This window comes from Pongo abelii, chromosome 13 (genome assembly GCF_028885655.2).
Source record: "Pongo abelii isolate AG06213 chromosome 13, NHGRI_mPonAbe1-v2.0_pri, whole genome shotgun sequence".
Taxonomy (NCBI): domain Eukaryota; kingdom Metazoa; phylum Chordata; class Mammalia; order Primates; family Hominidae; genus Pongo; species Pongo abelii.
The window spans coordinates 26,000,578-26,025,363 of NC_071998.2; the positions used below are offsets into that span (position 1 = coordinate 26,000,578).

Here is a 24,786-nt window from a genome sequence, read left to right on the forward strand (position 1 = left end):
CATGGGAAAATCTGGATAGGGCAGAACTCATTTGAAAGTAGAAATAGAGTCAGTCTAATTTGGGAAACAAAACAAAACTTAACAGAAAGAAGGTTTAACATTAGTCTCTACTGTTATTTTTGCAAAATCCGGCATACATTAAATATGAGACATGGCAGAAGAAAGAAGACGTGAAATATAGTAAAGAGAAATAATAAATACAAGGAGAAACACAGAAGACCTAACCATTGAAATTTGCAGGCAAGTGTTTTAAATGACTATTATAAATATAATAAAGATTTTTTTATATTTTAAAAAATAAGTTGAATCAATGAACTCAGAAATTTCTGCAAAGAAAGTGGACACTCTAGGCCACACATGGTGGCTCATGCCTGTAATCCCAGAACTTTGGGAGGCTGAAGTGGGTAGATCACCTGAGGTAGGGAGTTCAAGACCAGCGTGACCAACATGGTGAAACCCCATCTCTACTAATAATTCAAAAATTAGCCAGGCGTGGCAGTGCATGCCTGTAATCCCAGCTACTCAGGAGGCTGAGGCAGAGCATCATTTGAATCTGGGAGGCAGAGGTTGCAGTGAGCGGAGATCATGCCATTGCATTCCAGCCTGGGTAACAAGAGCAAACTCCATCTAAAAAATTTAAATAAATAAAAATAAATAACACTCCAACAAAACAACCAGATTGAAAGTCTGTAATGAAAATGTAATATGAGAAACAAAATGTTTCATATTGAGCCTAATGGCTGGTTGGTCATAGTAGAAAACATTCAAAAATTCATGAGGTTGAATACAGGACAACAGAAATTATCCAAACTGAAGTATGTAAAGAAAAAAATCAGAAAGAAAAAGAAAGATAGAAGATAAACAGAGCATCACTGACCCATGTGGCAATATCAAATGTGATAACACATGTAGTTAGGGTCCCAGAGGAGAAGAGACCAAGAATGAAACTGAAAAAACTAATAATGGCAGAAAATTCTCAGCTTTTATGGAAAACACCAAGGCAGTTACCCAACAAGCTAAGCTAATCCCAGCAATTTAAAAACAATTTTATAGAAGAAGAAACAAACAAAAAACTCAAAACCCAACCCAAGTGTATTAGTCCATTTTCACACTGCCAATAAAGATATACCTGAGACTGGGCAATTTACAAAAGAATGAGGTTTAATGGACTTACAGTTCCACATGGCTGGGGAGGCCTCACAGTCATGGTGGAAAGCAAGGAGGAGTGAGTCACAGCTTACATGGATGGCAGCAGGCAAAGAGAGAGAGCTTGTGTGGGGTAATTCCCATTTCTTAAACCATCAGATCTTGTGAGACTTATTCACTATCATGAGAACAGCATGGAAAAGACCTGCTCCCATGATTCAGTTACCTCCCACCAGGTCCTTCTCACAACATGTGGGAATTCAAGATTAGATTTGGGTGGAGACACAGCCAAACCATATCATTCTGCCCCTCGCCACTCCCAAATCTCATGTCCTCACATTTCAAAACCAATCATGCCTTCTCAACAGTCCACCAAAGTCTTAACTTATTTCAGCATTAACTCAGAAGTCCACAGCCCAAAGTCTCATCCAAGATAAGGTAAGTCCCTTCTGCCTATGAGCCTATAATATCAAAAGCAAGTTAGTTACTTCCTAGATATAATAGGTGTACAGGTATTGGGTAAATACACCCATTCGAAAGAGGAAAAATTGGCCAAAATGAAGGGGCTATAGGCCCCCTGCAAGTCCAAAATCCAGTGGGGCAGTCAAATCTTAAAGCTCCAAAATCATCTCCTTGACTCCATTTCTCACATCCAGGTCATGCTGATGACAGAGGTGGGTTCCCATGGTCTTGGGCAGCTCCACCCCTGTGGCTTTGCTGGGTAAAGCCTCCCTCCCAACTGCTTTCATGGGCTGGTGTTAAGTGTCTGCAGCTTTTCCAGGTACATGGTGGAAGCTGCCAGTGGATCTATCATTCTGGGATCTGGAGGATGGTGGCCCTCTTCTCATAGCTCCACTAGGCAGTGCCCCAGCAGGGACTCTGTGTCGGGGCTCCAACCCCACATTTCCCTTCTGCACTGCCCTAGCAGAGGTTCTCCATGAGGGCCCCGCCCCTGCAGCAAACTTCTGCCTGGGCATCCATGCATTTCCATACATCCTCTGAAATGTAGGCAGAGGTTCCCAAACCTCAATTCTTGACTTCTATGCACTGCAGTCTCAATACCATGTGGAAGCTGCCAAGGCTTGGGGCTTCCACTCTCTGAAGCAATAGCCTGAGCTGTACCTTGGACCCTTTTAGTCACAACTAGAGCAGCTGGGATGCAGAGCTGTACACAGCAGAGGGACTGTACACAGCAGAGGAACCCTGGGCCTGGCCCATGAAGCCATATTTTCCTCCTAAACCTCTGGGCCTGTGATGACAGAGTCTGCTGCAAAGGTCTCTGACATGTCCTGGGGACATTTTCCCTATTGTCTTGGGGATTAACATTCAGCTCCTCATTACTTATGAAAATTTCTGCAATTGACTTGAATTTCTCCTCAGAAAATGAGTTTTTCTTTTCTATTGCATTGTCGGGCTGCAAATTTTCCAAACTTTAATGCTCTGTTTCCCTTTTAAAACTGAATGCCTTTAACAGCACCCAAGTCACCTCTTGAATGCTTTGCTGCTTAGAAAGTTCTAAGGATACCTTAAACAATCTCTCTATAGTTGGAAGTTCCATGTATCTCTAGGGCAGGGTACAAAATGCTGCCAGTCTCTTTGCTAAAACATAACGAGTCACCTTTGCTCCAGTTCCCAACAAGTTTTTCATCTCCATCTGAGACCACCTCAGCCTGGATTTCATTGTCCATATCATTATCAGCATTTTGGTCAAAGCCATTCAACTAGTTTCTAGGGAGTTACAAACTTTCCCACATTTTTCTGTCTTCTTCTGAGCCCTCTAAACTGTTCCAACCTCTGCCTGTTACCCAGTTCTGAAGTCACTTCCATATTTTCAGGTATCATTTCAGAGTGCCCAACTCTACTGGTACTAATTTACTGTATTAGTCCATTTTAATGCTGCCAACAAGACATACCTGACACTGGGCGATTTACAAAAGAAAAGGTTTAATTGACTCACAGTTCCACATGGCTGGGGAGGCCTCACAAGCATAGTGGAAAGTAAGGAGGAGCAAGTCACGTCTTACATGGATGGCAGCAGGCAATGAGAGAGAGCTTGTGCAGGGCAACTCTCATCTTTTAAACAGATCTCATGAGACTTATTCACTATCATGAGAACAGCATGGGAAAGACCTGCCCACATGATTCAATTACCTCCCACCAGGTCCCTCCCACAACACATGAGAATTCAAATGAGATGTGGGTTGGGACACAGCCAAGCCATATCACCAAGAAACATCATAATCAATCTGGTAAGAATCAAAGATAAAGATAACATCATAAGAATAGCCAGAGAGAAAAGACATACTAAATGTCATAAGAAGATATTTGACAATGATAAGAAGATATTTGACAGTTCATGAAAAACTACGGAAGCCAGAAGACAATAGAATTCCATCTTTTAAGTATCTTGAATGTGCTTAAAGAAACAGTCAACCTAGAATACATACCCAATAAAAATAACCTTAGTTAAGTGAAATAGAGATCCTTATAGATAAACAAATGCTGAGAAAATTTGTCAGAAAATTTGTATATAGGTCCAGATAGAAATCAGGACCTATATACAAAACCCCAACAAACAAACAAACAAAAAAACAACAGTGTCAGAAGTAGTAAATATGTGGGTAAAAATAAAAGATGACCTTTTCATAATTTCTTCAAAGGACAATTGACTGCTAAAAGCAAAAAAAAATGACAATGTATTATGGAGCTTATAATGTAAGTATAAGTAAAATACAGCAATAATGTATAAAGGAAAAGAGAAATGAATAAAATTAAACCATTGCAATTTTCTTAGATAAAAAGTGGTGTCATCTTATTTCAAAATAGATGTTTGATACATCAAGGATGCATATTGTAACTTAAAAAGAAAAATTCTCATGGTGTAATTTACATTTCAGGAAAGCTCCAAGACCTTTCAATGGGTTCACTAGGTGGAAATTGTTTGCCAGTTTTACAAAAACTGACATTAAGATTTAAAGTGCCTTAGCATGAATCAAGATAGTGGCAACAAAAGGTACTGGTAGTCTTTGTAATTATCATCGCCCTGCACCTGCAGTAATAATAATAATAATGCCAGTTTCACTTCAGAATGTCTTTGAAGAAGTGGTAAAAAATCATTGCTCTTATTCAAATTTGACCCTTAAGTATGCAACTTTTTAATATCTGTATTATAAAATAAGATGTATAAATTGCTTGTACTGCATACAAATATATAATAATGGCCTCACGGAAAAGCTTTTGTATGTTTGTCTGAGTTGTAGGTTAACCTATATACTTTTTCCACAGAATGCCATTTTAATTGAGAGATGAACTATGCTTATTCAGACTTTGTTATTTGGTTGACGTTTTCTCAAAAGTTAACAAAGTAAACTAAAGAAAATAATTCACAGTATTTGTTGTCAATAATTATATTTAAGCTGTCAAGCAAAAATCAGAATTGTGAAAAACTTGTATGTATGACCAAAAGCTTGACAGCCTCCAATATTAAAATGTTTTCCAATAAGATAAGTGACGATATTAATAAATGTGAGTTTTTGATGTCACGTAAGAAAACGTATTGTCATTTGGAAGATTTACATAACTCACTGACTCACTGAAGGGATTTTTTTTCCAAATGACCAATGTATGATGTTACAAAATCATGCATGAGTAAAGGATCCTTTAAAAATGCAGATAGGCCAAGGATTTTAATATAACAGAAATAAAAAATCCATTGATATAGTTTCAGGTTCCACACTGCAAATAAATTTTAAGTAATTATCACTTGTGAAGTTTTGTGTAGTATTAAAGAATATTATGGAAGATGGCCGAATAGGAACAGCTCCGGTCTACAGCTCCCAGCGCGAGCGACGCAGAAGACGGGTGACTTCTGCATTTCCATCTGAGGTACCGTGTTCATCTCACTAGGGAGTGCCAGACAGTGGGCGCAGGTCAGTGGGTGAGCGCACCGTGCGCCAGCCGAAGCAGGGGCGAGGCATTGCCTCAATCGGGAAGCGCAAGGGGTCAGGGAGTTCCCCTTCCAGGGGTGACAGACGGCACCTGGAAAATCGGGCCACTCCCACCCGAATACTGTGCTTTTCCGACGGGCTTAGGAAACGGTGCCCCAGGAGAGTATAGCCCGCACCTGGCTCAGAGGGTCCTACGCCCACGGAGTCTCGCTGATTGCTAGCACAGCAGTCTGAGATCAAACAGCAAGTCGGCAGCGAGGCTGGGGGAGGGGCGCCCGCCATTGCCCAGGCTCGCTTAGGTAAACAAAGCAGCCTGGAAGCTTGAACTGGGTGGAGCCCACCACAGCTCAAGGAGGCCTGCCTGCCTCTGTAGGCTCCACCTCTGGGGGCAGGGCACAGAAACAAAAAGACAGCAGTAACCTCTGCAGACTTAAATGTCCCTGTCTGACAGCTGTGAGGAGAGCAGTGGTTCTCCCAGCACGCAGCTGGAGATCTGAGAACAGGCTGACTGCCTCCTCAAGTGGGTCCCTGACCCCTGACCCCCGAGCAGCCTAACTGGGAGGCACCCCCCCAGCAGGGGCAGACTGACACCTCACACGGCCGGCCAGGTACTCCAACAGACCTGCAGCTGAGGGTTCTGTCTGTTAGAAGGAAAACTAACAGAAAGGACATCCACACCAAAAACCCATCTGTACATCACCATCATCAAAGACCAAAAGTAGATAAAACCACAAAGATGGGGAAAAAACAGAGCAGAAAAACTGGAAACTCTAAAAACCAGAGTACCTCTCCTCCTCCAAAGGAACGCAGTTCCTCACCAGCAACGGAACAAAGCTGGACGGAGAATGACTTTGACGAGCTGAGAGAAGAAGGCTTCAGACGATCAAATTACTCCGAGCTACGGGAGGATATTCAAACCAAAGGCAAAGAAGTTGAAAACTTTGAAAAAAATTTAGAAGAATGTATAACTAGAATAACCAATACAGAGAAGTGCTTAAAGGAGCTGATGGAGCTGAAAACCAAGGCTCGAGAACTACATGAAGAATGCAGAAGCCTCAGGAGCCGATGCGATCAAATGGAAGAAAGGGTATCAGCCCTGGAAGATGAAATGAATGAAATGAAGTGAGAAGGGAAGTTTAGAGAAAAAAGAATAAAAAGAAACGAGCAAAGCCTCCAAGAAATGTGGGACTATGTGAAAAGACCAAATCTACGTCTGATTGGTGTACCTGAAAGTGACGGGGAGAATGGAAACAAGTTGGAAAACACTCTGCAGGATATTATCCAGGAGAACTTCCCCAATCTAGCAAGGCAGGCCAACTTTCAGATTCAGGAAATACAGAGAACGCCACAAAGATACTCCTCGAGAAGAGCAACTCCAAGACACATAATTGTCAGATTCACCAAAGTTGAAATGAAGGAAAAAATGTTAAGGGCAGCCAGAGAGAAAGGTCGGGTTACCATCAAAGGGAAGCCCATCAGACTAACAGCGGATCTCTCGGCAGAAACCCTACAAGCCAGAAGAGAGTGGGGGCCAATATTCAACATTCTTAAAGAAAAGAATTTTCAACCCAGAATTTCATATCCTGCCAAACTAAGCTTCATAAGTGAAGGAGAAATAAAATACTTTACAGACAAGCAAATGCTGAGAGATTTTATCACCACCAGGCCTGCCCTAAAAGAGCTCCTGAAGGAAGCGCTAAACATGGAAAGGCACAACCGGTACCAGCCACTGCAAAATCATACCGAAATGTAAAGAACATCGAGACTAGGAAGAGACTGCATCAACTAACGAGCAAAATATCCAGCTAACATCATAATGACAGGATCAAATTCACACATAACAATATTAACTTTAAATGTAAATGGACTAAATGCTCCAATTAAAAGACACAGACTGGCAAACTGGATAAAGACTCAAGACCCATCAGTGTGCTGTATTCAGGAAACCCATCTCACGTGCAGAGACACACATAGGCTCAAAATAAAAGGATGGAGGAAGATCTACCAAGCAAATGGAAAACCAAAAAAGGCAGGGGTTGCAATCCTAGTCTCTGATAAAACAGACTTTAAACCAACAAAGATCAAAAGAGACAAAGAAGGCCATTACATAATGGTAAAGGGATTAATTCAACAAGAAGAGCTAACTATCCTAAATATATATGCACCCAATACAGGAGCACCCAGATTCATAAAGCAAGTCCTGAGTGACCTACAAAGAGACTTAGACTCCCACACATTAATAATGGGAGACTTTAACACCCCACTATCAACATTAGACAGATCAACGAGACAGAAAGTCAACAAGGATACCCAGGAATTGAACTCAGCTCTGCACCAAGCGGACCTAATAGACATCTACAGAACTCTCCACCCCAAATCAACAGAATATACATTTTTTTCAGCACCACACCACACCTATTCCAAAATTGACCATATACTTGGAAGTAAAGCTCTCCTCAATAAATGTAAAAGAACAGAAATTGTAACAAACTATCTCTCAGATCACAGTGCAATCAAGCTAGAACTCAGGATTAAGAATCTCACTCAAAACCGCTCAACTACATGGAAACTGAACAACCTGCTCCTGAATGACTACTGGGTACATAACGAAACGAAGGCAGAAATAAAGATGTTCTTTGAAACCAACGAGAACCAAGACACAACATACCAGAATCTCTGGGATGCATTCAAAGCAGTGTGTAGAGGGAAATTTATAGCACTAAATGCCCACAAGAGAAAGCAGGAAAGATCCAAAATTGACACCCTAACATCACGATTAAAAGAACTAGAAAAGCAAGAGCAAACACATTCAAAAGCTAGCAGAAGGCAAGAAATAACTAAAATCAGAGCAGAACTGAAGGAAATAGAGACACAAAAAACCCTTCAAAAAATAAATGAATCCAGGAGCTGGTTTTTTGAAAGGATCAACAAAATTGATAGACCGCTAGCAAGATTAATAAAGAAAAAAAGAGAGAAGAATCAAATAGATGCAATAAAAAATGATAAAGGGGATATCACCACCGATCCCACAGAAATACAAACTACCATCAGAGAATATTACAAACACCTCTATGCAAATAAACTAGAAAATCTAGAAGAAATGGATAAATTCCTCAACACATACACCCTCCCAAGACTAAACCAGGAAGAAGTTGAATCTCTGAATAGACCAATAACAGGAGCTGAAATTGTGGCAATAATCAATAGCTTACCAACCAAAAAAAGTCCAGGTCCAGATGGATTCACAGCCGAATTCTACCAGAGGTACAAGGAGGAGCTGGTACCATTCCTTCTGAAACTATTCCAATCAATAGAAAAAGAGGGAATCCTCCCTAACTCATTTTATGAGGCCAGCATCATCCTGATACCAAAGCCTGGCAGAGACACAACAAAAAAAGAGAATTTTAGACCAATATCCTTGATGAACATTGATGCAAAAATCCTCAATAAAATACTGGCAAACAGAATCCAGCAGCACATCAAAAAGCTTATCCACCATGATCAAGTGGGCTTCATCCCTGGGATGCAAGGCTGGTTCAATATACGCAAATCAATAAATGTAATCCAGCATATAAACAGAACGAAAGTCAAAAACCACATGATTATCTCAATAGATGCAGAAAAGGCCTTTGACAAAATTCAACAACCCTTCATGCTAAAAACTCTCAATAAATTAGGAATTGATGGGACATATCTCAAAATAATAAGAGCTATTTATGACAAACCCACAGCCAATATCATACTGAATGGGCAAAAACTGGAAGCATTCCCTTTGAAAACTGGCACAAGACAGGGATGCCCTCTCTCACCACTTCTATTCAACATAGTGTTGGAAGTTCTGGCCAGGGCAATTAGGCAGGAGAAGGAAATCAAGGGTATTCAATTAGGAAAAGAGGAAGTCAAATTGTCCCTGTTTGCAGATGACATGATAGTATATCTAGAAAACCCCATTGTCTCAGCCCAAAATCTCCTTAAGCTGATAAGCAACTTCAGCAAAGTCTCAGGATACAAAATCAATGTGCAAAAATCACAAGCATTCTTATACATCAATAGCAGACAAACAGAGAGCCAAATCATGAGTGAACTCCCATTCACAATTGCTTCAAAGAGAATAAAATACCTAGGAATCCAACTTACAAGGGATGTGAAAGACCTCTTCAAGGAGAACTACAAACCACTGCTCAAGGAAATAAAAGAGGATACAAACAAATGGAAGAACATTCCATGCTCATGGGTAGGAAGAATCAATATCATGAAAATGGCCATCCTTCCCAAGGTAATTTACAGATTCAATGCCATCCCCATCAAGCTACCAATGACTTTCTTCACAGAATTGGAAAAAACTACTTTAAAGTTCATATGGAACCAAAAAAGAGCCCGCATCGCCAAGTCAATCCTAAGCCAAAAGAACAAAGCTGGAGGCATCACACTACCTGACTTCAAACTATACTACAAGGCTACAGTAACCAAAACAGCATGGTACTGGTACCAAAACAGAGATATAGATCAATGGAACAGAACAGAGCCGTCAGAAATAATGCCACATATCTACAAGTATCTGATCTTTGACAAACCTGAGAAAAACAAGAAATGGGGAAAGGATTCCCTATTTAATAAATGGTGCTGGGAAAACTGGCTAGCCATATGTAGAAAGCTGAAACTGGATCCCTTCCTTACACCTTATACAAAAATCAATTCAAGATGGATTAAAGACTTAAATGTTAGACCTAAAACCATAAAAACCCTAGAAGAAAACCTAGGCATTACCATTCAGGACATAGGCATGGGCAAGGACTTCATGTCTAAAACACCAAAAGCAATGGCAACAAAAGCCAAAATTGACAAATGGGATCTAATTAAACTCAAGAGCTTCTGCACAGCAAAAGAAACTACCATCAGAGTGAACAGGCAACCTACAAAATGGGAGAAAATTTTCGCAACCTACTCATCTGACAAAGGGCTAATATCCAGAATCTACAATGAACTCCAACAAATTTACAAGAAAAAAACAAACAACCCCATCAAAAAGTGGGCGAAGGACATGAACAGACACTTCTCAAAAGAAGACATTTATGCAGCCAAAAAACACATGAAAAAATGCTCATCATCACTGGCCATCAGAGAAATGCAAATCAAAACCACAATGAGATACCATCTCACACCAGTTAGAATGGCAATCATTAAAAAGTCAGGAAACAACAGGTGCTGGAGAGGATGTGGAGAAATAGGAACACTTTTACACTGTTGGTGGGACTGTAAACTAGTTCAACCCTTGTGGAAGTCAGTGTGGCGATTCCTCAGGGATCTAGAACTAGAAATTCCATTCGACCCAGCCATCCCATTACTGGGTATATACCCAAAGGACTATAAATCATGCTGCTATAAAGACACATGCACACGTATGTTTATTGCGGCATTATTCACAATAGCAAAGACTTGGAACCAACCCAAATGTCCAACAATGATAGACTGGATTAAGAAAATGTGGCACATATACACCATGGAATACTACGCAGCCATAAAAAATGATGAGTTCACGTCCTTTGTAGGGACATGGATGAAATTGGAAATCATCATTCTCAGTAAACTATCGCAAGAACAAAAAACCAAACACGGCATATTCTCACTCATAGGTGGGAATTGAACAAGGAGAACACATGGACACAGGAAGGGGAACATCACACTCTGGGGACTGTTGTGGGGTGGGGGGAGGGGGGAGGGATAGCATTGGGAGATATACCTAATGCTAGATGACGAGTTCGTGGGTGCAGCGCACCAGCATGGCACATGTATACATATGTAACTTACCTGCACATTGCGCACATGTACCATAAAACCTAAAGTATAATAATAATAATAATAATAATAATAAAAGAAAAAAAAAAAAGAATATTATGTAAAATTGTCTGAAAAGGTTAGAAAATATTCCTCTTTTTCTAACTACATGTATGTTTGAAACTGGATTTCTTTTCATCTACTTTACCCAAAACCGATATACCACAACAGATTTAATGCAGAAGCATATATGGCAATTCAGCTGTCTTCTATCAAGTTAGATATTAAAGAGGTGTGCAAGAAAATGTAAAATAATATCATTTTTGGCTGAAATTCTTTGCTTTAGAAAATACATTTTAATACAAATCATTATGTTAGCATGGAATGGGTCTATTTTTCAAATAAAATAGTAAATAAGTATTATCCAAAAATTGCTTTAATTTCCAATACAGATAACACTACTAGATACCGCCTAAACATCAACAAATGTTTTTCGGGGTCCTCAATAATTTTTAAGAGTGTAAAGATTGTTGAGAACAACAACAAAAACTTAAAAATCACTGTGCCAGAACAGCTACATCTTGAAATTCTATATTTGATTCAAATTTCACTTCTGATATAAATGTGTTTCTATTGTTCCCCAGCTTCCTAAGCCAAAGCAAGTATCTTTCTACTTTTAAGTAGCACTTTAGAGTTACTTTAACTAATTAATTTATTAATTTATTTGAGACAGAGTCTCACTCTGTCACCTGGGCTGGAGTGCAGTGGCACTATCACAGCTCACTGCAGCCACAACCTCCCAGGCTCAAACGATCCTCCTACCTCAGTGTTCCAAGTAGCGAGGACTACAGGTGCATGTCACCCATGCTTGGCTAGTTTTTGTATTTTTGGTAGAGATGGAGTTTTACCATGTTGCCCAGGCTGGTCTCAAATTCCTGGGCTCAAGCGATCCTCCTGCCTTGACCTCCCACAGTGCTGGGATTACAGGTGTGAGCCACTGTGCCTTGCCTAGAGTAACTTCAGGAAGTACTCCCATACCATTTTATTCGTACAATATTACTTGCTACAACTTATTATGGCTTATAACGCCCATCGATTACATTTCCTATTAGAATGTAAACTTCATAAGGGCAAATCTATGTCTAATTTCCTTTTGCATTCCCCCATGTGTCTACCACAGTTTTAGCACTAAATAAATACTAGCCAGCCCAATGAACACATGACAATAGACACATGAAAATATGCATTGGCAGGACCACTAATATTAGGTATTTAGTCATTCATCTTCCCTATATTTCATCACCACATGCTGATTCAGGATGGAATGCACATCACACTGGTTCTTCTGTCACATTTCTCTTCTTAAAAATAAGAAATTCTGAATTGTACTAGCACCAGATTCATTTCTCAAATTAATCAGAAGAAAAAGCACAAGGGCCTGGGTCTCTGGGAAGCCAGCCAATATCTAAGGAATCTATAATTTCTATAAAAATTATATATATATAAGATATATATATATGAAGATACATATATATGAAGATATATTTTCTACCTTCATATATGAGAGAGATATGAGGACAGAAAAGGGGAAAAGGAAATCTTGACTACTTGCAATCACATATAATATTTTATCTTCTATATGCATATTCTTAATGAGAACTTAAGTTCCTGTTAACTACAGGTCATTAAGGACCCCTTCATGGGGGGTTATGGACATATGTAAATGAAAAATTAAGGGCATCAATAAATGCTGAGAGACAGTTCAAAGTGTTGACATGTCATCTTACAAAAGAAATTAAATTTATCCCCTCCTTTATTTAATGAATATGTTGAAATTCTTTGTTTTTATGACCCGAATCTATTTTTTAGATGGAAAACAAACAAACAAAATCAAACTCCTAGTGAGAGAAAATTCATTTGAGAATTCTGAGTTTATTAAGTTTGTGTTTTCCATAACAGTTCTAATTAATTTCTTCAATCATATACCAGCAACTGAGTATCTGAGTATATCTTAGGATTACAGTGACTAGTAAAAGGTAGTCCATCACTATAGGGAATTGTTTCTTGGACTCCAGCTCTTTGATGCATTTTTTTCAATTGGATAAGGCTTGGGGAGGGATAACATTAGGAGAAATACCTAATGTAGATGATGGGTTGATGGGTGCAGCAAACCACCATGGCACGTGTATAACTATGTAACAAACCTGCACGTTCTGCACATGTATCCTAGAACTTAAAGTATAATAATAAAAAAAAGAACTTCAAAAAAAAAGCTATTTTCTTGACATAAATCCAATATGCTAATATCTGGCTTATGTGTTTGCTGCAGTGTTATATTATAGAGGAAGGACAGGTAGAGCCTACAATACTTGCAATGTTAAGAAAAACAAACAAGCAGACCCTGTTGCAGAAAAGGAGAAAGTTACATAATGCCTAGATGTTAATAGCCTGAGGAAAGAAATGGAGGTTAAAAAGAAGTTCATGGCATTCTCAGGGCTGACATTTACAGGGCATGAGGGAAATGGAAGCACATGAAACTGGAAAATCAAACTGGATGTCCTTTCGTTTCTGTCTGTTTTGTTTTCAATACTGCAGTATTTGAGACATGTGAAAAGTTTGTAAAGAAGAAAATATGTCCAAATCTCTCTTTTAAAAAGTGAATATTCTCAAGTATAAGGATGGTATTAATTAAGAGAGACAAGTATTTTTGTACATAACAGCTTTAGACCACCCAAAAGTAAGCCTCTGACATGCAGAATGTAAAAATGATTCATCATTAATTCATTTAACACATAGTTGTTCACAAGTAGTTTGACACTTTTATTCCTCTGAAGTTGGATTTTATAACATATTGTCAATAGGTCTTTGTGCCCCCAGAGAGAAAAGACACACACTTCTTCCCTGAAATACCTCTTCACATCAAAATGGTGCTTATGGAACTGCGAAGACCTAAGTGTAGGTTGTAACAGTTGAATAGTTCTTAGAGATTATTTGTTAAAGCACCATCTACCTCAAATAAAGAAAAAAACAAATGTTAAACTATGAGGAAAAGTAAAGTATTGACACCAGAAATGCTCCTGGGTAAAGCAGCTGGTCACGATTTCCTGTGGTCAGAGGTGGTTATTGAATTGAAAACTTCCATTTGTGGTGTTTTCTCTATTTTTCTCCACCCAGCAGCCAGTGTGACCTTTTAGGCCAGTGAATTTGACCATGTTATTCTCCTCTTTAAAAACATTGATCCTTTTCTGTACCTCTGAAGATAAATACAAAATGTTAACATGGCTTGCATACTTTCCTTGATCCAAACTGCCCGTGGTGCAAATTCTATTTCTCATCTCATTCCTTGGCCTTTGAAAAAATGTCCTCAAAACTGCCTCAAAGCCATGAAGTGCACAATCCTTTTCTCTTTTAGAAGTCTCCTCTTGATCTTCTACATCTGGAATAATTCCCATTTGCTCTTCAAGTCTAGGCTTAAATGCAATTTCCTGAGAGAAAAGATTCCCTGACTCCTAATTTAAATTAGGTCACCCAAGTTAGTCTGTTTCATAATACCCTTACATATTCTTTTTTATTATTTATCAAAATCTGTAATTATATATTTAGTCATGCATTTAAATGTGTTTCTCCACTGTAATGAAAGCTGCTTGAAGAAAATGAACACGTCTACTTGATTCCCCACGTAGAGAGAGGCGCATGCAGCTCAATGACTGACACATAGCAAGTCCTCAACATGTCCTTGTTAATTGAATAAGACTAATTAATAGACTTCCAGATGATCACAGTGCACGTTAGTAGTGTTTAACTTATTTTTCTAATGAAGGTCCATAAACAAGATAAGAATTGGCAAATTTTAAATAAAGAAAACTTTCCAAATTTCAGTAGATACTATATTTTCAGCAGATACTGCTACCAGGAACATGGACCAAAGGGATGAATTGAAAATTTTTTCATGTTCATTTTCCTGGATTTCTCTGAACCCTAGACAAAAACAGAAAAAGTCGTTGCCTGAAGCACTATTTTTGTCACTTATCACCTGAAAATCTAGGTAGCCACCAGCTACTCTGAACCACTTTTTTTTTGTATCCAGAAGATTAATGTCCCCCCAGGCACAAACGGGTTCTTTCTTTTCAAATCCTTGCGGAAGCCAAATTTCGAATACCCTAACATGGCTGGGGGTAGAGATTACTGACCAGTGACCAATTTTACCATGGGTCCAAGGACTGCATTATGGAGAAGAATGAAGTCAGGAAGAGCTGCGTGGACACATTGTGGGTTGCGGTCCTCTGTAGACAACCTTGTATAGGAGGAATTGTTTTTCTTAAAGACAATTACTAATTCTGGTTTTCTAATTCAACTTCTGGTCAGCTTCTCTGCACTGTTTTGTCTGTCTTCAGGAAGCCCTAAATAAGTTCTCCTCTAAATAAGTTCTTTAATTTTACCTCTTTGTCTTGATTTAGACTTTCATGTTGAATCATTTATTTTCCCATGCCCTTTCTAATTAATTTGCCAGGCTAAATTAGTGCCAAATAAATAATGAGCTTCCAAATTAGCTGACACCATAATGGAAAAGAGATTTAATTAATTTGCTATTGGGGTCTCTACAGACAATTGTATGTTTATAGCATAAAATGATGGTATTTATTAATGTGGAAAGTTTTATTATTTTAACAGGTTGTTTTAATAACCAGACTTTAATATGGAAGTGTCCTCATTTTCATCTATGTAAACAGTGGGACTCAGGTCAGGCAAAGATCACATTGATACTCAGTAAATTTAATTTCCTATGAAGTTCTTTGATTTTACTTTAATTAGCATTAAAATAGTTGGTAACTCTCTCAACTATAATTGTTTAAGTATTCATGATAATCTTTATAATTTCAACCCATATCTTAGAGGCATAAACCTATACCAAAATCTCTATTATCTGCCTTTCACTGGATCACCATTTGTTCTTATAGAAGAAATTCTATAACTGACTTCAGTATATGTTCTACATCAATCTTTTCTACTATTTCCCTAAGTGGATCCTTAATATGCTACCCCTTTCTATATAATCCTGGCTAGTAGAGACTGTACAATAACCAGGAAGTGCTACTTGTCAAACATATGACTAGAAAAATAATATACACCAAAAACCCTGATTTCCTTTTACATAAAATGTAGATATTGTAGGTATAATTAACTACCCTATTAAGTCCACTGGATCATCTAGAAAATTAAATAGATTATGGTTATGTAAACCACGAGGTTCCATAGAAAAAATTGAAAACCCATGTTTTTTGAGTATCCTATATAGTAAAGCTCTTATGCTAGTATCATTTATATCTTTGTTAATTCTTAAAAATAATCATATGTTAAGTATCCGTATAAGTAGTAAAATATTTGTAAAGTACTTGCAATAAAGTATATAAAGTATAAATATCTGTATCAGTAGTAATAAGAATAAATCATGAAAGATATTGAATCATCTTTCTTATATTCAATTAACATATCCATCCCACCTTCTAAATCTCAGACAGGTTCCTCACTGGGCTAATTCTGACCAAACCATGCACTGAGAGGCTCCGAAAATGCAGTTCTCAGGGTTAGTTACTAAGTTGACACAGCACAATCCACCACAGCTAATCCAAAGGGTGAACAGAATGAAGTCTATGAAATAATGGAGGGATAGAGGGATGCATGCATCTTAAGACCAATGATTCAAATGGGTAACTGAGGAGGAAGGGGGAATAGAATTTGTTTAGTTTTTTAAGTGTGTGCAATAGAAATAGGTGGGCTATACGCAGCACAGTATGTCATCACTTAACATTGTTGATAGGTTCTTGGAAACTAACTTTAAGCAAAACTACATAGAAGCAGACCAAATTTACCATAGGCTAATTGATATAAACAAAGGTTAAGTTCCCACAGCATATTTCTGGTCATGAAAGTATCACCAGCCTTCTAAGTAAAGACCAAAACACTTCTTTGTTTTTTCCACTTTAAATTAGCACCATTTAATTTTTTTAAAACAATTATTTCTTATGAATACATCATAATTATACATATTTATGGGGGTCATGTGATATTTTGATGCAAGCATACAATGCGTAATGATCAAATCACTTTAATATTAAATGTTGATATAAACATGAGTGATGTATACATTTAAGAAATATTGATAAAAATAAGTAAGATAATTATTTACCCAATTATTTCAGTTCAGGGAAGTGTCCAGAGTCTATGCCTGCAGCTCAGGTACAAGGCAGGAACCAACCCTGTACAGGATACCATTCCATTGCAGGGCACGCTTACTCACATATCCATACTCACTCATATGAGGACAACTTAGACACGATGATTAACCCAACATGCACATCTTTGGGATGTGGAAAAACCTTGAATCTTGAGTACCCAGAGAAAACCCAGGCAGACATGAGGTGAATGTGCAAACTCCACACAGACAGTGGCCCAAGCAGAAAACTGATTTTCTTCATCAACATTATAACAAAACAATGTTGAAAGAAACAATGTTATTCAAAGACGTGCTGTATTTCAAATCAAGCTTCTGAAAATATAGGTACTTTGCGTAATAAAGAGAAAGGAGGGTGAACGCAGGTAAATAATGTGAATAATTAAAAGTCATGCTCTACCATGTGATGGAAAGTGTCTAGTACAATTGTTAGTTGATGGTTCAATATATTTATGAGCAATCTATGATTTTCTATTTGTACTGAAGAAAAAAATGTTATGATTGAAGTTAAGAGTGTGACAATCTGTGTAAATTTTATTTGGAATATCTCTGTAAATGAAGCAGTGATAAGCAGGTAAACTGGGATGGAAAATTTATAGCAGAACATTCTCATGCTTGAGAGAGGAAAGATAGATTTTCGTGGGTTACTAAAATGGGAGGATTACTTAATGTTCTAAAGCTGAAATTTAACAAATAATTAATATGCATTTAGTCAGGAAAATCTTTGTGCCTCTGGGTAGATAAACTCCACAAGAAAATTCTTAAAGGAAAAGATTAGCTGCTGACTCAAAAAATATGCCTAATATTATCTACAGCTTATTCTTCAGGATCTCTTCTCTCTCTCCCTCTCCCTATCTCGATAGATAGATGATAGATAGATAGATAGATAGATAGATAGATAGATTCCATCACATAATATCCTGTATATATGTATATAAAAACCTTTTATTGATTTAATCCTTACTTAAAACAAAACTGTTGTGGTAGGTATTATTCTCATTTTAGAAATGAGTAAACTAGATTCAGAGAGATTAAAGAACAGGAAAGACGTCATTCAGCTAATAAGTTGCAGAGCTGAGATTCAACCACCAGTTTCATGCTTCCATTTTCCCTCTGCTACAAGCCACTACTTAAGCCTGGCTTATGAGAATACGTGCCTGCTTGCTGACATGTCTCATCATCAGTCTAGTTTTAACATTTGTGCATCTTAGGGCACACACATAGATTCTCTTCTCACCCCTGCCTCTGTCTTGCACCCTGAGGAGTCTTACACATAACTGGGTAGACACTGCAGTCCACAAAGCCGTACTCCATCCAACCTCTCCCCAGTGCCCCCTGGCCTCCCTCTTGCCTAGAGATACACACACCAACATCACAGTCTACCTTAAAACACAGGTAAACACAGACTCTGGAGGTGGGCTTGGGATAGTCTGGGTGGGAATTTTAGGTTCCTAGGTATCCAAAGTCTGATCTAGAAGAGGACCTGGGATTTGGACTCTGTATGGACCATGTCCACTTTGTCTTGTGGGTTCCTCATTCCATGAAGAGTGGGCACAGCCAGAGAAGGCTCAGGGAGGGGCAGAGTCCCTGGAGAGGAACAGCTGCCACACCTGTGCAATAATCGATAATTACCTACTCACGTCAATGTCCTCTTGCTTCACATGGAAGGCGGTAGTTGAGGGACTTTTTCACCCTCTCTTTAACCCTTCCCTTATTTTGGGTCTACACATGGTAAGCTACATTTGAGGTAAAGGGAGAGAGAGAGAGCAGTTTAAAAAAAAGTGTCAGTTCAACCCACGAAATTTACTCTAAAATTTTTGAAGAATTCCGAGCTGTGTTTGCTACATGGCAGATCTAAAAATCCTCCCAGCAGATGCTTAGAAATGAGCCAGGGAAAAAGAAAAAAGCCCATTCCATTGTAAGCCAGCCTGCCAACATACTCCCTGGAATCAGCCAAAAATTCATGCAGAGTGATGCTACTTACCAAATTGTTCCATGTCCTTCCTCTTACATCCATCTTGAGAAATATCTCAGGCTCCAATCAGTGTCAAAATTGAAGAATTAAGAATTAAGACTCCAAGACCTCACTGCCTGAAAACACATCATCTCATACCTTTTGCCAATGTTACTTACAAAATGTGTTTTTTTTCTTTAAAGGGACATAAATTGGATGAAAGGAAAAAATTAAATGGCTTCCTGATATTTTTTGTGCTGAAAACATACATAACATAGGCTCTGCCAGGAAGAACATATAGAGAACAGAGGTTTCTATAGTCAGTCTTCATTGGCAGTCTGAACTGGTTCTGAGTAAAAAATTTATAATGCGGAAAATAGGTCTGAAACTCATCACTAGTTCTGAGAAATTACCATATTTACCTAAGGTGATATCGGCTAAAATTTCAGAATAAATTTTATCTAATGCAATCACTTTGCTTTTAGGAACATAATATATGTATCAAAGCTAAAGACTGAAGAGAAACTAAAGTCTGTAGTTGGAAAAAAATTGTCATAGGTCATTATAGTCATCATTGTTTTAATAAATGCACCTATTTAAGTTTAAGGGAAGACCGATGTTTAAATTGCCATGAACAGTTGGTGAAAATATTGATGTAAGATCCCTTCCTCTTTTTCCTAATAACAGTGAAAAATTAAATCAATTTTTATGAGCAAGGAGTCACTAAGGACTGTAATGAAAAGAGAATGAAACAATTTAAACAAATACACATTTAGGGCTCAAAACATAACTTAAAGCAAAGACCCTCCTTGACGAATTTACCTAATAATCCAATGTAGGCATTAACCATTAACTGCCATTGGCGTTTAGCTATTGCACAAGATTAAAACGTTTATAGAAATATTCTATATTGATGGTTTCATGGATCATCAAAGTCATCTACGGCAGTGATTCTCAAACTTTAGTGTGCATTCAAATAACCTGGCAATCTTGTTAAAATGAAGATGCTGACTCAGTAGGTCTGGGTGTGGGGCCTGGGATTCTGCATTTTTAAGACACTCCCACGTGATATTCATGCTGCTTGTTTATGCATCATACTTTGGGTAGCAAAAACCTAGAGACCTAAGTAGGTTTTCACAGATTCTGAAACCCCACTCCTAGAGATTCCAACTCAGTGCAAAAGAACTTGAAAATTTTTTCATTTTATAGATGAGGAAACTGAAGTTCAAAGAGGTATAGTGACATCACGGTCAGTGGTCAAATCAATAGTAGACCAAAAGCCTCCTAATTCCAGTGCAAGGCTGTTTTATCTACACAGCAATGCCTCCCATATCATGAGAACCTTCTCTGTTTTACAGTCAGGATGTTCCACCTGCACAGTTACACAGGGCTTCATGCTAAGAAGGACCTCATGCTTAGGGTCTAATGCTCTGTGGTTGCTGTCTTGAAATTTATAATAATTTCATCTTTGAATCTGTGTTTTGTAAGTCCAATGGGACAATGGAGCATGTGGAAAGGGAGGGCTTGGAGTGTCAGCTCACACATGTTCTTTCCATGTGTGATTATCGGCCACCTGCCACCCATCCCTGGTGCCCCAGGGTCTACTCGTCCTCCCTTTTTTATTTCTGTCCCAGTTTGTTGCCAGCCTCCATCAGTAGCTGTTCCAGGTCACATTAGTGAGAAGAGGCTCACATTCCGCCAACAGCCTTCACCCACTGTGGAGGTCTGGGTATGGATGTGAGGAAGGTTAGGGCTGAGAATATCCCACAGTGGCCCAGGTTAGGGCACAATGGCAGTGTCCAATACCATGGTATGATTGTTAGGTGGCTTGTCAGGGGCCTCTCAACTCCCCTAATGCAAGTACCAACATGCACCTCTGAAGGATTAAATCCCATGGACAGTGAGCTGGTAAGAAGAAGTTGGAATTCCCCCTGCTTGTCTGCAGCCTTGAATTATGACTTTGCATTGGCTCTTTTTATGGTGAATTTAATCCTCTAATAGGACTGTAACCACAGGATGTCCTGGAAATATCTTCAAGGATCTGATTTTAGTTGGCTTTTATGGACTACACTCCAGATAGTTACCAGATTATTGATTTAAACTGTAGAAGCCTTTATAATTACTACTGTAAACAGTCTTTCCATGGTGATGTAGCTGTTGGTTAACATTCGGATTTTGTGCTTGTTTGAGATATAGTATAGAGTGAGCCAACTGGGCATATCGTATGGTTGGTTTCATAAAACTATGCTTCCTATTGGGAATATTTTGTTAGAGTGCTGTCCTGTGACAGAAATTGCAGCCTCTCCTCTCCTAGAGAAGAATGAGGTGCACTTTAGGGAACCTATGAGATGCCATGACAAATTCCTTCCATCCTTTGCTTTCTTTCGTGTGCCCCCAAATCTATCACATGGGCAAGGTTACAGAGAGATAGCCACTGAAAGAGATATCCCCTCTACTCCATCTTCCAGGTCTAAAGGTGCTGAAAGAGGCAATCCTAACTACACTTATGTGTTTACCTTTAGTGACAGCATGCAGTGCTCCTTGCCATTAGGCCTCACCAAAAGTAGAACACCAGAGACAGCTTTGTAACCTGAGAAATGGCCAGAAGGATCACAAGGGTCTGAGCATCTAGCTGTTTAACAGGCTATATCCTCAGAAGCTAGGTCAGAATTTTTTTTCCTAGCAAAATCATATATGATGCCCATGTTTCTGCCTCAAGAGAAATTTATTTTCAATTAATTTCTGCATGCAACCAGGCAATGTGCAATCATCTCAGCACACACAGAGAAGCAGAATGAAGAAAGTAGAAAACAGAGGTGCTACAGCTAGCCAAAGTCCAAATGAAACAGGTAACAATGAGGAATTATTGGAGCAAATACTAATTAATTAGAAAGTGGCATTTACAGCACCTACTTGGTGGTGAGGAGATACTCCTTAGAGATAGTATCTGTAAGATCTTGGCAGGCACAGTGGTTCAGGCCTGTACTTTGGGAATCTGAAGCTGGAGGATCACTTGAGACCAGGAGTTTGAGACCAGCCTAGCCAACATGGTGAAACCCCGTCTCTACCAAAGATACAAAAATTAGCCAGGGATAGTGGCACACGCCAGTATTCCCAACTACTCAAGTCGCTGAGGCATGAGAATCTCTTAAACCCGGGAGGTGGAGGTGCAGTGAGGTGTGATGACACCACTGTACTCCAGCCTGGATGGCAGAGTGAGACTGTCTCAAAAAAGAAAGAAAGAAAGAAAAAAGAAAAGAAATATTATCATAGTAATTATAGATTGTCAAGACTGAAAAATTTTTAAATATCTTAAGGAGCATGGTTCCCAACCTTTTGGGCACAAGGGACCAGGGATTGGGAGTGGGATGGGATAGTTTTGGGATGATTCAAGCACATAACATTAATTGTGCACTTTATTTCTATTATTATTATATTGTAATATATAATAAAATAATGATACAACTCACAATAATGTAGATTCAGTGGGAGCCCTGAGTTTGTTTTCTTGCAACTAGACCGTCCCATCTGGGGATGATGGGAGACAGGCATTAGGTTCTCATAAGGAGTGTACAACCTAGATCCGTTGCATACACAGCTCACCATAGGGTTCCTGATCCTATGAGAATCTAATGCTGCTCTTGATCTGACAGGAGGCGGAGCTCAGGCAGTACTGCTCACTCACCTGCCTGCCACTGCTCACCTCTCCTCCTGCTGTGCAGCCCACTTCCTAACAGGCCATGGACCAGTACTGGTTCATGGTCCAGGAGTTGGGGACTTTTTTTTTTGTTTTGAGACAGGGTCTCACTCTGTCACCCAGACTGGAGTGCAGTGGCACGATCTCGGCTCACTGAAACCTCCACCTCCCGGGTTCAAGCAATTCTTGTGCCTCAGCCTCCCAAGTAGCTGGGATTACAGGTTGTGCACCACCATGCCTGGCTAACTTTTTAGTACAGACAGGATTTTACCATGTTGCTCAGGCTGGTCTCGAACTCCTGGCCTCAAGTGATCTGCTGGCCTCAGCCTCCTAAAGTGCTGGGATTACAGGTGTGAGCCACACCACCCCACTGGGGACCTTTGTTATAAGGGACCTGACACAAAATTGACCTTCTGGCACAGACTGGTGTGCAGCAGTAACAATGAGGGGCCCCAGAGAGGATCAGCAGAATTGAGGAAACACAAGCAGGGAATTCAGGCCAAAGCTGAAGACCAGCATTCTCAAAGCCACCCCTAACTCCAACTCCTCACTGCCAACTTAAAGACAAATAATTTATGTTTCATGTGAGAATTAATATGTCTTTTGCAGGTTGTTTTTAATTATGCTTATTAAGTACATCATAATTATGTAGTGATTCACATTCTCCATAAAGTGTGATATCCTAAAAATTCTTCCATGGAGTTTTGTCAAAGAAAAATGAATTCGAAGGATCACACTTAACTATGTGGGCAAAAATTTTTTGGCCAGAGAAGTAAGCAGATTCCTCATGAAATGTTGCCTGTACCAGACTTATTTCTGTAAGATTGTGTTAAGTATGGCACAGTGTCACCCAACTATTAGGCCCTTTTCATTTATTTACTGAATTGTCCACAGGGCCACAGTGTCGGTCTGAGATAACAATTACAGAATTGAATGATAGGAAATTCTACCTCTAAATCAGTTGGTCTCTGAAGGCCCAACAGAAATGGGTAAAGCAACTGTTAAAAATAGCTAGTGGGAAAAAAGGACAGTCCAGGATATTCTCCCATCTCTTTCCTCAAAACAAACAAACAACAACAACAAAAATATGAATAATTGAATTTCAGTGATTTTTCACATCACACTTCAAAGCTCAAAGAGAAAGAAGTTTAATCTACGTAAAAGTACCGATTTCAGAATTTTAGTGAGAAAATACAATCTTTAAAAGAGATGAGAAATAGGCACATTTGTGGTCTCTTATTCCTGCTATGTAAACCTTCGTAGTAAACCAAAACTACTAAGGAAAGAATGCAATGAAATTCTGGAATGTACCTTTGACTAGCTCCAAATTTGTTAAATATAGTTTTGTAGCTTACCACATTTGTGGTAAAAATGATCTATATTGTGTTTAAATAACTCTTTTAGAGAACGAACCATGTTACTTAGAGTTTTTATTGGGAATGCCTCCTAAATTTTATAAAATGATATTCAGCCATGTATAGATACAATTATAAATTATAAGATTTTTGTTAATCTATTTACTTGATTCATATTATGATGATGAATAAACTTACATAAGCCCTACATATTTTTATTTTGGATTATTACTAGGTTCACTTTCTAATATTTTATTAGGCAATTTTGTGTCTTTTTAAAAGTAGCTATGTTTTACTTTTTTTATTGGTTGGTTTACAAGGTTCTGGCATCAGAATTACACTGGCTTCATGAATAAAGTAAGGATCTTTTAGTCTCTCTGGCCAGGAATAATTTAAATATTATGATATTATCTGTTCTGTATTATCTGTTTTGTGAGCTTATTCAGTATTGGTGCTTTTTAAAGGGTAGATCTAAAAAATCTCATATCTCATAATTTTTGACATATCTATTAATATTTTTTCCATTTCTTCGTAGGTCAATTTTACTAAATTTTCCTACATTTTCAAATTTGTTTTCATAATATTGCATGCGATGTTTCTTATTATTAACTATTTTTTTACATCTATAGTTTTATTTCTTTTCTCAATCCTAATCTTGTATGTTTTTTATCTCTCTTCTT

General features: G+C 38.6%; 1 long non-coding RNA gene across 2 annotated transcripts in view; it reads right to left on the reverse strand.

Annotated features, from left to right (window-relative positions):
• LOC134759765 (uncharacterized) overlaps positions 1–24,786 on the reverse strand; it is an 80,545-nt gene that overhangs the window by 35,078 nt on the left and 20,681 nt on the right. The gene's annotated exons all lie outside the window — the stretch shown is intronic.